Source organism: Triticum aestivum, chromosome 3B (genome assembly GCF_018294505.1).
Source record: "Triticum aestivum cultivar Chinese Spring chromosome 3B, IWGSC CS RefSeq v2.1, whole genome shotgun sequence".
NCBI classification, from domain to species: domain Eukaryota; kingdom Viridiplantae; phylum Streptophyta; class Magnoliopsida; order Poales; family Poaceae; genus Triticum; species Triticum aestivum.
In genome coordinates, this window is record NC_057801.1 from 780,044,957 (window position 1) to 780,053,311 (window position 8,355).

Sequence of the window (8,355 nt, forward strand, 5' to 3'; positions counted from 1 at the left end):
TTTGGGCATAGGAAAGCACTGTAGAAAATGGATACCATTTGGACATGCCAAAGTGGTACTTCCTTCACAAAGTGCTGCTTTGAACAGGATAGGAAAATGAATATTTTTGAGTTATTTTTGAACTAGGCAAGGAAGGTTTTTGACATATTTGATGAAGATATGATCCAAACAATTTATGAGAATTTTTGGGAATTTTTGGAATAACAGAAATATAGGTTGCTTCACAACCTAGGGCAAAAATTGACACGTGGACATGCCACATAGGCAAAACTGATGAGATGGCGCCTAGTCATCACAACCCACCACAATCTACAAGGCTATGACCATCTATATTGGTCGTTAACAACTAGAAATAAGGCAGCGGACCTGCACTGTTTGCTTTGTGACAATTTCGTGTAAGGAAATTATGACCTTTCTGACCAAAATGGTCGCAATGGTTTAGGGTTTGGAGCCCCCCGAACAGCTTTTGACCAATTGGTCTCAAATGGTCATAGATCTATGACCAATTCTTCCAGGGTCGCTGACAAAAGGTCACTAGTTGACATATTTCTTGTAGTGGGACCTCAGCCCATCTATCTGTTAGCAGATCTTGATTAGCTTGAAGCTGCTGTTGTTTTTTCTTCAGGCTTTGTGCAGTGGCTATAAGCCGGCGCTTGAAGCTCTCCTACTCTACGGGATCCTCAGGCACGATGAATTATTCATCACCGAGGCTCAACTCGTCTTCGGAGAGGGGCATGTAATTGTCATCCTCTGATTCTCCATCTGTTGCCTGCTCCCTAGGGCTAGCTTGCCCATCCTTCCGCTCGGCCTGCTCGAAGTCTGGCCGGGCGGGATTGTTTTCGTCTTCGGCACCATCCGGATTGCTATCATCTCTTGTGCCGGTATTGCTATTTTTGCCATGGTGGGGCTTAGAGCGGTGCCGATGATGCTGGTGCTTTGATTGCTTCCCCAAGGGATTATCCTCCATTGCCTCATCGCCATTGTTTTCTTTGGGTGTGTGCACCATGTATATATCATATGATGAGTTGGTTGTTGAGCGCCCTGTGGACGGTGGTTCCTGTTCTTCTCCTGCATTGTCGTCCATACCGTCGATATCTTCGGAGTCGAAATCAAGCATGTCGGTTAAGTCGTCGACAGTGGCTATTAAGTGGGTTGGTGGGTGGGGAACGAATTTCTTCGCCGTCTGCTTGCCACTCAAGCCGGACATAGTTCGGCCAAGAGTCTCCTGATATAGAGAGAGACCTCAATGAATTTAGCACGTCGCCCAGGGGTGAGTGCTGAAAGATATCCGTGGAGGTAAACTCCATGATCGGTGCCCAATCAGATTCGATAGGCACGTTCGGAGCCTATGGCCAGAGACGATCCGAGGGTCCGATGACACAGATCTCATTAGAGGTGGAGTTTGTGTTCGGCTCTAACGCCGCTGAGTGTGCGGCCTCCGCTGCGGGGTCCATCCTCCCGTCCTCGGATGACACGATCTGCTCCGGATTAGTGGCTGGGGCAGCTGCAGGTGTGATCTCCCGAACACCACCCGATGGCAGATCTAAGTCATGCTTGCCATGTCTATTCGGCGCACCTGACATGGGCTCGAATCCATCAAAGATCAAATCTTCGCGGACATCGGCGGTGTAGTTCAAGCTTCCAAACCTGACCTGGTGGCCAGGAGCGTAGTTGTCGATCTGCTCCAGGTGGCCAAGCGAGTTGGCCTGCAGTACGAAGCCGCCGAATACGAATATCTGTCCGGGGAGGAAAACCTCACCCTGGACCGCATCGTTGCTGATGATTGAAGGAGCCATCAAGCCTTATCGCGATGACATAGTGGAACTCTAAATGAAAGCATCAATGTCGGTGTCAAAACCGGCGGATCTCGAGTAGGGGGTACCGAACTGTGCGTCTAAGGCTAATGGTAATAGGAGGCGGGGGACATGATGTTTACCAAGGTTCGGGCCCACTTGATGGAGGTAATACCCTACTTCCCGCTTGATTGATCTTGATGATATGAGTATTACAACAGTTATCTACCACGAGATCGTTGAGGCTAAACCTAGAAGCTAGCCTATGATTATGATTGCTCTTGTCCTACGGACTAAACCCTCTAGTTTATATAGACACCGGAGGGGGCTAGGGTTACACAGAGTCAGTTACAGAGAAGGAGATCTACACATCCGGATTGCCAAGCTTGCCTTCCACGCCAAGGAGAGTCCCATCCGGACACGGGACGAAGTCTTCAATCTTGTATCTTCATAGTCGAACAGTCCGGCCAAAGTATATAGTTCGGCTGTCCGAGGAACCCCTAATCCAGGACTCCCTCACCAGTCTCTTGCTAGCCTACATTTGCACTAAGTATGATCACTACTCATGCATCCAAAATCCTCAAACCCAGTTTTGCCACATGAGTCCACTATACCTACCTATATGCGGTATTTCTGTGCCGTTCTAAGAAAATTTGTATGTGTCATCCCTAATATTCAAAATAAATTTCTCTTTTGTGTACTCGTACCGCTCATGAAACGGTAGGGGGTGGCTGATATTTTTCCATGTTGGATGTGTTATTCTCAAGATGAGTGTTTATTCACTTGTCATTGCACGAGAGTACGGCAAAGGTATTAGGGATGCCCAGTCCCAAAATGAAAAATGAATTTACTTTATGTTGTCAAATAATAAATTCCTTGGAAAGTGTTGGTATGGACGGCACTAGTGGATTCGGTTAGCCGCGGAATGTGAAAGTATGGTGGAAAAAGGAATAAACTTTATTTTCTGTTTGGGAACCGCTTATGATATATCTAGCATGGAAAGTATTGGGAACTACTCGATCATTTTCATTGAAAGGAAAAGCATGCCACCCAAAATGTTTTATCTCTACCTTTTTTTTGCTTTGAGCTGTCGCACCTCTACAAATCCCTACTTCCCTCTGCGAAGGGCCTTTCTTTTACTTTATGCAATTTCTATTTTTATTTTTGAGTCTCCAGCTTCTCTCATAATTAAAGCACCAACCAAGGGGCACTATGATCGTACTTGAGCATTGGGTATAGCTAATATGCAAGTGTGTTTCATCAATGGATCAATGATTGAGCATAATGGGCTAGGGATAACTTGCTTTAGTGTTGATATTTTGAAAGACATTGTTGCTTGTTGATATGTGCTTGAGTATTGAAATCGTCAACTCAAAACTAGACTATTGCTTTGAATCATATAAAAGTCCAAATGTCCATGCTACAAAGAAAATAATATGTGATGAACATGTTAGGCAGCATTCACATCAAAAAAATCTGTTTTTTATCATTCACCTGCTCGAGGACGAGCAAGAATTAAGCTTGGGGATGATGATACGTCTCCAACGCATCTATAATTTTTTATTGTTCAATGTTGTTATATTATCATTCTTGGATGTTTTACAATCATTTTATAGCAACATTATATCATTTTTTGGAACTAACCTATTGACATAGTGCCCAGTGTTAGTTGTTGTTTTTTCCTTGTTTTTTACATCGCAGGAAATCAATACCAAACGGAGTCCAAATGCAGCAAAAAAATTTGGTGATTTTTTCTGGACCAGAAGACACACGATGGGCCAAGAAAGTACCTGAGGGGGCTACGAGGGGAGCACAACCCACCAGGGCATGCCTGGGGGCCCAGGCACGCCCAAGTGGGTTGTGCCCACCTCGGTCGCCTCCCGCACCACCTCTTTTCTCTATAAATAACCCAATATTCCAGAAACCCTAGGGGAGTCGACAAAATTCAATTCCAGCTATCACACGTTCTGGAAACTACAGATCCAATCTAGACACCATCACGGAGGGGTTCATCATCCTCATTGGTGCCTCTCCGATGATGCGTGAGTACTTTATTATAGACCTATGGGTCCATAGTTAGTAGCTAGATGGCTTCCTCTCTCTCATTTGATTCTCAATACAATGGTCTTTTGGAGATCTATTCGATGTAACTCTTTTTGCGATGTGTTTGTTGGGATCCGATGAACTTTGAGTATGATCAGATCTATGTTTTTATCCATGAAAGTTATTTGAGTCTTTTGATCTCTTATATGCATGATTACTTATAGCCTCGTATTTTTTCTTAGAATCTTTGGTTTAGTTAGGCCAACTAGATCGATTTTTATTCTCATGGGAAGAGGTGTTTTGTGGTGGGTTCGGTCTTACGGTGCTTGATCCTAGTGACAGAAGGAACCGACACATATGTATCGTTCCCATTAAGGATAAAAACATGGGGTCTATTTCTACATAAAAAGATCTTGCCTACATCATGTCATCGTTCTTATTGCATTACTCTGTTTTTCCATGAACTTAATACACTAGATGCATGCTAGATAGCAGTCGATGTGTGGAGTAATAGTAGTAGATGCAGCCAGGAGTCGGTCTACTAATCTTGGACATGATGCCTATATGATGATCATTGATTGGATATCGTCATAATTATTTGAAGTTCTATCAATTGCCCAACAGTAATTTGTTTACCCACCGTATGCTATTTTTCTTGAGAGAAGCCACTAGTGAAATCTGCGGCCCTCGGGTCTCTTCTTTATTATATTTGCCTTCGAGATATATTTTTCTTCGCTTTTATTTTCAGATCTATTAATCCAAAAACACAAACATACCTCGCTGCAATTTTTATTTATTTATTTTATCTCGCATTCCCGTGAGATCTATTTATCCAATCTACTACAATTTTACCTATATTTTCACCCGTGAGGGATTGACAACCCCTCTCTTACGTCGGGTTGCAAGTATTTGTTCTTTGTGTGCAGGAGTTGTTTATGTGGTGTTGCGTGGTTCTCCTACTGGTTCGATAACCTTGGTCTCATCACTAAGGGAAATACCTACCGTTGTTGTGCTGCATCATCCCTTCCTCTTTTGGGAAATACAGACGTAGTTCAAGCCAACATCACTACCTTGCTATTTTTATATTTTCAAATTACAAAAACCTATATCTACTATCCATATTGCACTTCACCATCTATTTGCCAAACTAGTGCACCTATACAATTTACCATTGTATTGGGTGTGTTGGGGACACAAGAGACTCTTTGCTATTTGGTTGCAGGGTTGTTTGAGAGATACCATCTTCATCCTACGCCTCCCATGAATTGATAAACCTTAGGTCATCCACTTGAGGGAAATTTGCTACTGTCATACAAAACTCGGCGCTTGGAGGCCCAACACGAGTCTATAAGAAGAAGTTTGCATAGTAGACATCACCTACACATGTGCAGACTCTAAAAAGTAAATTTGAGCTCAAATTGTGCATCTGAATCAAAAGAACTCCCACATACACTCCTCCACTAAAACCCACAAACCACTCTACTTCTAGAGCATTTTAAATGAGCGAAACTAGAAGTGAGAGATGAAAGGATGAAGTTGCTAACCTTTTAGAACACTTGTGTAGTTGGTGCACTGTTAAACCTAGACAAATCCTTGGGAAAATGGAGCTTGGAGGTCGAGCTTGGAGAGGTGAAAGCTTTGTGGCTCGGGCATTTCATCGAACACCTCATGTGCATAGCAGGTGAGAGCAGAGCAGCACACACCTCCCACACGTCGGCCGGCCAAAAAACAGAGGAGTGAGCGGGCAGGGGAGAGCATATATATAGGAATCTCTTTAGTCCCAGTTCCAGCCACCAATAGGGACTAAATGGGCAGCTCCAGGAGCGAGGACCTTTAGTCCCTGTTCGTGTCTTGCACCGGGACTAAAGGGGTCAGACGAACCGGGACCTATGGCCCCCGAGGCCCGGCCGGCGCCCTGGCCGCTCGAACCGGGACTGATGCACCCATTAGTCCCGGTTCATAACACAACCGGGAGTCCGGGACTAATGCTCTAATATGGCCAGGACCAAAGCCCCGTTTTCTACTAGTGCTCGTATATAATCATTTCGAACTTGCTCCTTCCTCGTATGGCCATACATCCATCTCAACATGCACATCTCCGCCACCCCTAACTATTGAACATGTCGCCTTTTAGTCGGCCAACACTCAGCGCCATACAACATTGCGGGTCGAACCGCAGTCCTATAGGACTTCCTATCTTTTGTGGCACTCTCTTTTCATAGAGAATGATAGATGCTTGGCGCCACTTCATTCACCTGACTTTGATTCAGTGGTTCACATCTTCATCAATACACACATCATTATGCAGCATTGAACCCAAATATCGAAAGGTGTCCTTCTGAGGCACTACTGCCCATCAAGACTGACCTCATCCTCCTCGTGACTAGTAGTACTGAAACCACACCTTGTGCACTTGGTTTTAATTATACTAAACCTAAAACCTTTTGATTACAAGCTTTGTCTCCATAACTCTAACTTCCTTTTGACCCCCGTCCAACTATCGTCAACTAGCACCACATCATCCGCAAAGAGCATACACCATGAGATATCACCTTTGTATATCCCTTGTGACCTCATCTATCACCAAAGAAAAAGATAAGGCTAAAAGCTTATCCCTGATGCAGTCCTATCTTAATCGTGACATCATCAGTGTCGCCACCACTTGTTAGAACACTTGTCACAACATTATCATACATGTCCTTGATGAGGGTAATGTACTTTGCTAGGAATTTGTATTTCTTCAAGGCCCACCACATGACATTTCGCAGTATCTTATCATAGGCCTTCTTCAAGTCAATGAATACCATATGCAGGTCCATCTTTTGCTCCCTATATCTCCCCATAAATTATCGTACTAGGAAAATGGCTTCCATGGTCAACCTCCTAGGCATGAAACCAAACTGATTTTTGGTCACGCTTGTCATTCTTCTTAAGCAGTGCTCAATGACTCTCTCCCATAGCTTCACTGTATGGCTCGCCAGCTTAATTACACAGTAATTAGTACAACTCTGAACACCCCCCTTGTTCTTAAAGATTGATACTACTATACTCCGCCTTCATTCTTCAGGCATCTTGTTTGCCCAAAAAACGAGGTTGAAAAGCTTGGTTAGCCATACTACCGCTATGTCCCCGAGGTCTTTCCACACCTCTATGGGGATACAATCAGGACCCGTCACCTTGCCTCCTTTCATCCTTTTTAAAGCTTCCTTGATCTCACACTCCTGGATTCGCCACACAAAACACATGCGGTATCATCACATGAGTCATCGAGTTCAATGATAGAACTCTCATTCTTCCCATTGAACAATTTGTTGAAGTACTCCCACCATCTATGCTTAATCTCCTTGTCCTTCACTAGGAGATGGTCTGCTCCGTCCTTGACGCATTTGACTTGGTCAACATTCCTCATCTTCCTCTTTCGGATCTTGGCCATCTTATAAATATCCCTTTCGCCTTCCTTCGTGCCTAACCGCTGGTAGATGTCCTCATACGCCTCACCCCTTGCTTCACTGGCAGCTCGCTTTGTGGCATTCTTCGTCATTTTATACTTCTCTATGTTGTCTACACTCCTATCCATCTTGTACTGTCAGTAAAATAACTGGACCAAAGTTTTTGGGACAACTTCAAAGATGGACATGGTTATTCCCTGGTTCTCATGTTTCTAAAGTAAATGAGTCTAAGTTGAAGCTCTGACATGATCATACTACTGATATATATTGTGACCATTTTGAAGCTCTGACATGATCATACTACTGATATAAGTTGAATCTCCGACATTTATGCTCAAAGCAATGTGCTTAATTTCCATATGTTATGATCATTTTGTGTAGCCCCTTGTGTCGACACGTAGTAGAACATGACATGAGGGCTACTATAAGTAAGTTTGGTAGGTATAACAATGACGGCGAGCACATAGGGCCGCGGGAACAATGACGACATCCACGAAAAACTCGGAAGAGGAGCGGCGGCGGCAACTAGAGGCATCATCGGTGACGAGCGGTGTTGCGGCATATTCCTGCATTCCTAAATGTACTAGTTGATGAACTATATTTATGTATTTGAACATATGGATGAATGTATACATATTTGGATGCATGGCTGAATTGTATAAATGATTTTTAAGTCAATAAATACTTGGTGGTGGCGTGAGAGGCTATGTGGATGTTGTTATTACTTGTGTATAATGATGTCGTATTATGCATGTGTACGACATTGCTATTTGACATAGTGGTGGTATGAGTGACTAGTGCCATGGCACCAGTATGTAAAATACCGATGGCATGGGGGTCCGCATGCTATCGCTATTTTGCTAACAGTGGTGCCATATTGGTGGCGTCCGCCCCCAGCGCCACCAAGGTGGTTTTTTTGCACGCTACCTCTAGTTTTTTCTGTAGTATAATAAGCCTGTAAGATAATGGGGGATTTGATGATTTGTCCTATGATTGTCTCAATGACAGTGGCCCCGGGCCCCACCTGGCAGCCTCGGGGGGGAGGGGGGGGGATGATCAAATGAAGAAGT